Source organism: Hyperolius riggenbachi, chromosome 7 (assembly GCF_040937935.1).
Source record: "Hyperolius riggenbachi isolate aHypRig1 chromosome 7, aHypRig1.pri, whole genome shotgun sequence".
NCBI classification, from domain to species: Eukaryota; Metazoa; Chordata; class Amphibia; order Anura; family Hyperoliidae; genus Hyperolius; species Hyperolius riggenbachi.
The window spans coordinates 212,001,226-212,010,102 of NC_090652.1; the positions used below are offsets into that span (position 1 = coordinate 212,001,226).

General features: G+C 43.5%; 1 protein-coding gene across 1 annotated transcript in view; it reads left to right on the forward strand.

The window, feature by feature from the left end:
* The window catches only part of LOC137524806 (aldehyde oxidase-like), a 339,511-nt gene that overhangs the window by 13,444 nt on the left and 317,190 nt on the right, over nt 1–8,877 (forward strand). The window lies entirely within an intron of this gene.

Here is an 8,877-nt window from a genome sequence, read left to right on the forward strand (position 1 = left end):
GATCCTCTGCCTCTAATGCCTGGTATACATGAGTTGTTCTGGCAGATTTACTGCCTGATCAACTATTTCCAACATGTCCGATCTGATTTCCGATCCATTTTCCGTTTACTGCTATGGAAAAACGATTGGAAAATCGATCATAAATCAGATCGGACAAGGTGGAAATAGTCGATCTGGCGGTAAATCTGCCAGAAAATCTGTGTGTTTACCAGGATTAATACTTTGCTAGAGAGCCTGAACAATCATGCAGATCAGATGTTTGACTGAAGTTTAACTGGATTTGATCCATACTTTGTTCAGGTGGGTGATTCAGACACTACTCATGCATGAAAGATCAGACTGCCAGTTAACTTGTATTGTTTAAAAAGAATAAAATATGGTAGCCTCTATATCTTTTTCACTTCAGATGTCCTTTAAATCTTGAAGATGCAAGAACCTCCTTAAAAATAAAAATAGGTAGGACCTTAGACAAGAAGCGTATGAGTAAATAGTGAATTAAGTGAATAGAGGTCTTTTTTCAAGAAACATTACATTTATTGTCATGTTAGACAAAAATACTAGCATTTCTCTGTACCTCTATATTTCGTATTTAAAGTGAATCCGAGCAGAAGCTCGGGTTTGAGGCCTCTTGCACACTACATGCGATTCCGTTTTTTTTTTTTTTTTTTTTCCCAATACGATTCTTGATTCGGATTAAAAAAAGTACCGCATGCGGCTGTGTTTTTTCATCAGAATCAAAACTTGGATCGTATTAAAAATTGGGATTGCATGTAGTGTGCAAGAGGCCTGAAACAAGATTTTACCTTGAAGAGAGGGAATCCTCTTGATCCTATTGAGACTTCCCCCACTTGTCTAAATCCCCCTGTTCCAAAGCACAGCCCCCCTTCACATCAGGGCCATGCATCTCCACTTCCTTATCCATGCCTGTGCAAGCCCGCCCTCTTACGGGCAGTAGCTCGGAGCCCGCGGCATCATGTCACTACACAGGTGCGAGCAGGCTCAGTCGGCTATTGCGCGGCCATCAATAAGGAAGAGGAGCTGCGCGGCCACGATCTGATTAGCGACAATACCTTATCTCTAATCTTCCAGGGGCCGTGCTCAGCAACGGGGGACAACAGAATAGAGAGGGAAGCCTCAGCTTTATTTAAATGTTTTCTGAACAATGCTATAAAAATATATATGTGCTTTACGTGTTATTAGAGATGCCCATCACATGATGTCATGCATGCGCTGCTCTGTCGTCACCTCCCGCCAGCTGCTTAGCTAGAGTATGCGTTGTCAGCTGCACAGCTGACATGCACCTGTACTGGCTGGCCCAGAGATGTCGCCCAAAGGGATTGGGTCCTGATCCGTAACAGGACAGGCGACATACGTCATAGGTGTGTACGCATCTTTAACTACTAGCCGACCACTCCACGCCAATTGGTGTGAACGCGGCGGCAGCCCCAGGACCGCTCCACACCGATTGGCGTGAACGGCCTCTCTGAGACTGTTAGACGGTGAAACCGCCATCTATAAACATTGTACAGCGCTGCGATCTACAGCAGCGCTGTACTGGGGACAGCCGTGTGACACAGCTGTTCCCCTGGGGCACAGGAGAGGGATCGGCTTTCATAGGCTGAAGCCTATGACAGCTGGTCACAGTCATTGGCTGGCTCGAGGGAGAGAGTTCAGGGGGGAAAAAAAAATAGGTACATTTATTTAGAAAATATTCACATAATATTTATAAAAAACAACAACAAAACATTGGGGGAGCGATCAGACCCCACCAACAGAGAGCTCTGTTGGTGGGGAGAAAAGGGTGGGGGATCATTTGTGTGCTAAGTTGTGAGGCCTTAAAGCTGCAGTGGCCAATTTAGGGAAAAATGGCCTGGTCTTTTACAGGGTTTAACACTGCGGTCCTAAAGTGGTTAAAGTCTAAGGGGTTAAGGAATAGTACAATAGGTGAAGGGAAGCTGTGTATGAGATGGTAAAATGGTGGTCAGTTGCCAGGGTGTCTTAACAGAAAACGAGTATGCTTGCCTAAAGAGTTGAGTTTTCAGCTTTTGCCTGAAAAGGGGAAGTGTGGGTGAATGGCAGATGTTGTAAGGGAAGGTGTTCCATAGGAGAGGAGCGGAGCAAGATAAGCCTTGTAGTTGGGAGTGAGAAGTGGTGACCAGATAGGAAGACAGGAGAATTTTCATAATAGAGTGGCGATTTGCGCGCGTAATACCTTAGCATGGTCTCTTGCCTGAAGTCAGCCAGCCATTAGAAATGAAGGTTGCTTGGTGACTGAACAAGTCACAAACACAGTTGCTGCAGTAATCTCCTTTCCTGTTGGCCAGCTGACTTCATTCCAGAGTTCATACTTGGTATTATGGGATGAAAGTGCGGCTTGCTGAGTTGTGCCGTGCTGTGCCAAACTGCCATCCCTACATGTTTTACTAAAATGTTAAGTTATTAATATAGTCTTACGGCTTCAATGTACAGTGTGCTGTGAATTTTAAAAAACTGTTAGAAAGTGTAAACGCGAGGCCGGTTTCAGACTAGAAACCAGTGTTAGCTATGCGGTGTGACGCTTCCGCCGCACTGCATTGCTCCACCAGAAACAGGCCTTCGGGGAATACCGCGTTACTATGCGGTATTCCCCATCTGGCATTGGGCCAAGCTGAAAGTGATGCGCGCTTGTCGTCACTTCCTGCTTCGGAGTATGTGGAAGTGCACGGAAGCGTATTGTAAAAATACGCCTTTGCGCATGCTCGCCGCTATATCACGTCAGGCATTTTTTTTTTTTAAATGGCCAGAGAGGTTCAATCCGGCAATAAAGGAGAGCAGGACCTCTAGGAGTCCTGCACTGACTGGTAGCAGGGGGCTGCTGGAGGTAGGGGCAGATGGCTAGGACCGCAGGACCGCTTTGACTGGCTGGGAAGCGGGGAAGCTTCTGTGCTGACTTCTGACCTGGCTTTGTGGCAGAAGAGGCAGCAACCACTTGAGCCTGATTCCTGGGGGACTGTGAGTCAGTGGCGATGCTGTACAGGCCTGCAGTCCCGACCACGTGGGTGACAGCTGCACAGCTGATCAGCTGTAGTTGGAGATGCCGCCCTGGTGACTGCATCACGGCTTCCTCTGGGTCTCCGTGAAGGGGGAAGCGCTCCGCTCTCCATTGCAGTGCAGGAGAGACTTAGTTAAAGGAAAAAAAACAGAGAAAGGCCGAAAGCCCTCAGGGCACCATCTACAGTTATTTTCAAAATTATTCAACCCACAATGCTGTAAAGGGTTTTAGGGAATTTAGTGTAAATTTGGAATTATATTTGGAATGAAATCTTACAAGGACTTTTTAAAGAACCAAATGCAACTAAAATGACATCAATTGTTTTTTAATACAGTATTAAATGTTTTTTTGTGATTTCTTCATTGACACAATTATTCAACCCCTTAAAGACTACCACTTTTAAGAACAGAGGTTCATTCAAGTGTTTTCGATCAGATATTGAAAACACCTGTGGATGTTAACGAGCAGCAATCAAGCATAATAAGCACCATTTAGGCAGATTTAAAATGACTGTGATACTCAGCTCCTTCTAGACATTTACTGGTGTGTTTACAAACATGGTAAAGTCACCAGAATGGTCCAGGAAGACAAGAGAAGAGGTGATTTCTCATCACAGGAAGGGCAATGGCTATAAGAAGTTTGCAAAGATGTTAAACATACCAAGAGACACCATAGGAAGCATAATTCGCAAATTCAAGGCAAAGAGCACTGTTGAAATGCTACCTGGTCGTGACATAAAGAAGATGCTGACTTCGGCTGCTGTGCGCTACCTGAAGCGCAAAGTGGAGAAAAGTCCCCGTGTGACTGCTGAGGCACTGAAAAAAGATTTGTGAGATGCGGGTACTGAAGTTTCAGCTTAGACAATAAGGCGCACACTGCGTAATGAAGACCTCCATGCCAGAACTCCCAGGCGCATCCCCTTGCTGTCTCCAAAGAATAAGAAGAGTCAACTGCAGCATGCCAAAAGTCATGTGGACAAACCACAAAAGTTTTGGGATAGTGTTCTGTGGACTGATGAAACAAAATTAGAACTGTTTGGGCCCATAAATCAACGCTATGTTTGGAGGAGGAAGAACAAGGCCTATGAAGAAAAGAACACCTTGCCTACTGTGAAGCATGGTGGGGGTCAATCATGCTTTGGGGCTGTTTTGCTTCTGCAGGTACAGGGAGGCTACAGCGTGTGCAAGGTACCATGAATTCTCTTCAGTACCAGGAGATATTGGATGAAAATGTGATGCAGTCCATCACAAACCAGAGGCTTAGGAGACGTTGGACCTTTAAACAGGACAATGATCCCAAGTTCCCTAGAGCATGGTTGCAGATTAAAGGCTGGAATATTTTGGAGTGGCCATCGCAGTGACCAGACTTAAATCCGATTGAGAACCTCGGGGGGGGGGGGGGGGGGATTTAAAGAAAGCCGTTTCAGCGCGCAAGCCTAAGAATGTGACTGAACTGGAGGCTTTTGCCCATGAAGAATGGGCTAAGATACCCGTAGATCGCTGCAAGACACTTGTGTCAAGCTATGCTTCATGTTTAAAAGCTGTTATAACTGGAAAAGGATGTTGTACTAAGAATGAATGTCACTTGGGAATTGAATAAAACTGATGTGAGCACAGAAAATACATTTGTGGTCATTTCATTATAAATATTATGTTATATTTGTCTGACTTACTGTACAAGTGCCTCTTTGATTTAATTGTAAAAAAGATGACTGAAATGACCAAAATCAATGTCAAACTGGCCAAAACACTCAATTTCAGTGGGGCTGAATAATTTTGAACACAAGTGTAGATGCTGCTGACACCTTCACTGACCACTTCTGCAGCACATTACATTTTCTACAGTGTATCAGTGTGTGCTATCATGGCAGCTTAATTCTGGAGACAAAACATTGTACAGTGAGAGGATTATGTCCATAGTTTGAGGAACTAATTACCGTAAAAGTGGGTAATTTGTTTAAATTCCATTTGGAGTTGTGGTGTGGCTTGAGTGCTTTTGCAAATCTGTTCATATTCGATAAAGGTACTTGAATTTGGCTTCAACCGGCTCTTGAAATGAAAGTACCCTAGGGTATACTATCTATCCATAAAGTTGTAGGCAAAGGTTAAAACCTAGAATTTCCCAAGATGGGGAGTAAAATAGAAGGAGCTGACTTGAGGTTAGACTTCCCAGCTGTCATATATAAATTGTAAATCAGGTGGTGGGAAGAGGGTTCAGGACTGATATTTTAGGGCGAGTATCCAACCATAAAAAGGACGCTAGAGAATTAGTGAAAATGTAAGTTTAAAGGGAACCAGCAGCAAAAGGTATATGGAGGCTGCCATGTTTATTTCCTTGTAAGCAATACCAGTTGCTCGGCTATTCTGCTGCTCCTCTGCCTCCAATGCTAGGTACACACGATACAATTTTCTGACAGATTTACTGTTGGATTGACTATTTCCATCAGATCTGATCTGATTTCCAATCAATTTTCCAATCGATTTTCCATTCACTTCTATGGAAAATCGATCGGAAATCAGAACGGACCTGTTGGAAATAGTCGATCTTTGAAAGTAAATATGTCTGAAAATTGTATTGTTTGTACCTATCATAATACTTTTAGCCACAGACCCCAAACAATACATAAGTGTTTCCTAAATTGTCAGATCTGACAAGATTAGCTGCATGCTTGTTTCTGGTGTGATTCAGACACTACTGCAGCCAAATAGATGAAGGCTGCCAAATGTATTACCTTTTAAACAATACCAGTTGCTTGGCAGTCCTACCGATCTTCCTTGTAAGTAGTGTCTCAATTGCACACCTTGAAACAAGCATGCAGCTAATCCAGTAACCCTTAAGTCAGACACACCTGATCTGCATGCTTATTCAGGGTATATGTCTAAAAGTATTAAAGGCAGAGGATCATCAGGATTCCAGGCAATTTGCATTGTTTAAAGCGGACCTGAACTCTTGCACAAAAGAGGAGCAGAGTACAGCGAGATCCATCCTGTGTCCATCCTGCATGTATTTTATAGAGAACAGCTTGTCTAATTCTCCCTTCTCAGCAAATAATTAGCAAGTGTAATTTGAGCTCCCAGCTGTCTGCTGAGTTGAGAGCTAATATGTAAACACAGGTGGTTGGGGTATGCTGTTTCTTATCTTTTATAGCAGAGAGGGAGTTCTGAGTTCATGTCTGCTTCAAAAGGAAATAAATATGTCGGCCTCAATATGTCTCTCTCTTTGAGTTGCCTTTAAGTGCTCATCGGGGCAGCCTCTACTTGCTTTGTGGGACCCTGTACTGGTCTGTACATAGTCTGACAGTGAGTGACTAATGACTTTGCAGTGCACTGTAGTGCGCAATATTTAAGTGAGTTGGCTGTTAGTTGATTAGCGTGTGGCTGATCGTGTTGCGCGGTTGGTCGTGCATTAAGTTGCATGTGTGTACGAGTCTTAAGAGCCCCAATGTGCCACACATTTGGTTTGCTATAGATAAATAATTATGCACAAATAATGCTTGATTGTGTGTGGTTGTTTATTAGCAACTCACAGCAGACCTGCATTTTTACTACATAGTCGAGCTGTCCTTCTACTGGTCTTTGATGTTTTCTCAGTTCACAGACATCCAAAGGAAAGGTAAGGGTAAAAAGCAGTTTTCTCTGTAGATGAAGGTTGTTATTAGTGAAAAAGCATCTATAACTTTACTGTTGTAAGAAGAACAAAAATGTGTCTGATTTTCAGTTTGACTTATTTCTTGTCCCTCCACTTGTGAATAGCAGTAACATATACAGAACTTCAAATCTCATTTATGTAGTCGTAACCCCATTCTCCTGACTTTTTCTGAATTAGACGGTTTTCATTTTGCTGAATGAAAAGGCATCATTAACTGAATGTTTACTTTTGCTGTTACTATTGCTTAAAAATAATGCATAAGTATACTGTATATAAAGATGGTTTTTGAAGATATTGCTATTTTTTTGAAAGCTATTGATCAATGGCTACTGTTATCGGCTGTGGCTCTGGGCACTCGGCTATAGTAGAGTTGAGTGCAGTAGGGGGTGGTTTGGGCTCTGGAGGTGAGGCTACTGTTATGTGCTGCGACTCTGGGCGCTCAGCTATAGTATAGTTGAGTGAGGTGGGTGGTAGTTTGGGCTCTGCAGGTGAGGCAATGGTTATTGGCTGTGGCTCTTGGCGCTTGGCTATAGTATAGTTGAGTGAGGTGGGGGTAGTTTGGGCTTTGCAGGTGAGGCAACGGTTATTGGCTGTGGCTCTTGGCGCTTGGCTATAGTATAGTTGAGTGAGGTGGGGGTAGTTTGGGCTCTGCAGGTGAGGCAACGGTTATTGGCTGTGGCTCTTGGTGCTTGGCTATAGTATAGTTGAGTTAGGTGGGGGTAGTTTGGGCTCTGCAGTTGAGGCTACTGTTATGTGCTGCAGCTCTGGGCGCTCCGCTATAGTATAGTTGATTGCGGTGGGGGGTAGATTGGGCTCTATGGGTGAGGCTAGTCATATCAGCTGTGGCTCTGTGCGCTGGACTGTAGTATAGTTGAGTGCATTGGAAGGTAGTTTAGGCTTTGCGGATGAGGCTACTGTTATGTGCTGTTGCACTGGGCGCTAAACAGTAGTATTGTTAAATGAGGTCGGGGGTAGTTTGGGCTCTGTCGGTGAGGCTAGTCTTACCGGCTGCGGCTCTGGGCGCTCGGCTATAGTATATTTGACTGTGGTGGGGGAGTAATTTGGGTACTGAAGGTTTGGCTATAGTATAGCTGAGAATCAGCATTATTATTTGCAGCAGTGTTATTGGTTGGATGGAAGTTAGCGTTAGTGGTTAGTGTTAGGCTGGGTTATGGGAGGGTTAGTGTTAGGAGATAAGGAGAGAGGTTATTGGTAGGCATAGTAGTAGTAGGTGCTAGGAGATAGAGTAAGGGAAGGTTAGATTTCATAGGGTTAATTTAATGTTAGACATAACTAAACGAGGATGCAGCATGCAAATAACCAACATTATTAGGATATCTTACACTATTTTCAAAATAACGGCAATCCTGGGACAATTTAAATGCACCTCTTTATAAAAGGAACACAATCTGAAACAATTGTAAAATGTAAAATACGTGCCTATAAAATGTAAATTTCTTCCAGAGTTATAGATAGAGAACAGAGGCGGCAACAGGATAAAATGAGCTAAAATTTTTAAAAATGCTTGGGAGACAGTGGTCGACTTACCTCCAAGCAGCAGACACAAGAACTGTCAATATCAAAAACATACATTTATTGTATACTCCCAAAAAATGCTGCAACGCGTTTTACAGGTATAACCCGCTTCATCAGGCAATAGTCAGGGGTATAAACTGTAAACCAGAGACAGAAAATGTTACATCAGACTACTACTATTTGGATCTTTGAAGCAATGATCATTATTATCAATACAACATATACATGAATACACACACACACACACACACACACACACACACACACACACACACACACACACACACACACACATACACACATATACACACACACACACACACCTTCCACCAGCTCCCCCCACCCCATGCTGGCAGGTCACTTGCCGTCCTCTTGCATATTTATAAGTTAACTCTTTCAGGCAGAGAAAGAAAGAAATGTAACACAGCCTATTTATTTGTGTACTTGGCACTGTACATACACATGTCTATCTCATCATGTCACATGTCACAGTGGCTGGATATTGTACTGGTTAAGGACTCTGTCTGTGACACAGGAGACCTGGGTTCAAATCTCAGCTCTTCCTCTTCAGTAAGCCAGCACCTATTCAGTAGGAGACTTTGGGCAAGACTCCCTAACACTGCTACTGTTTATATAGAGTGTGTCCTAGTGGCTGCAGCTCT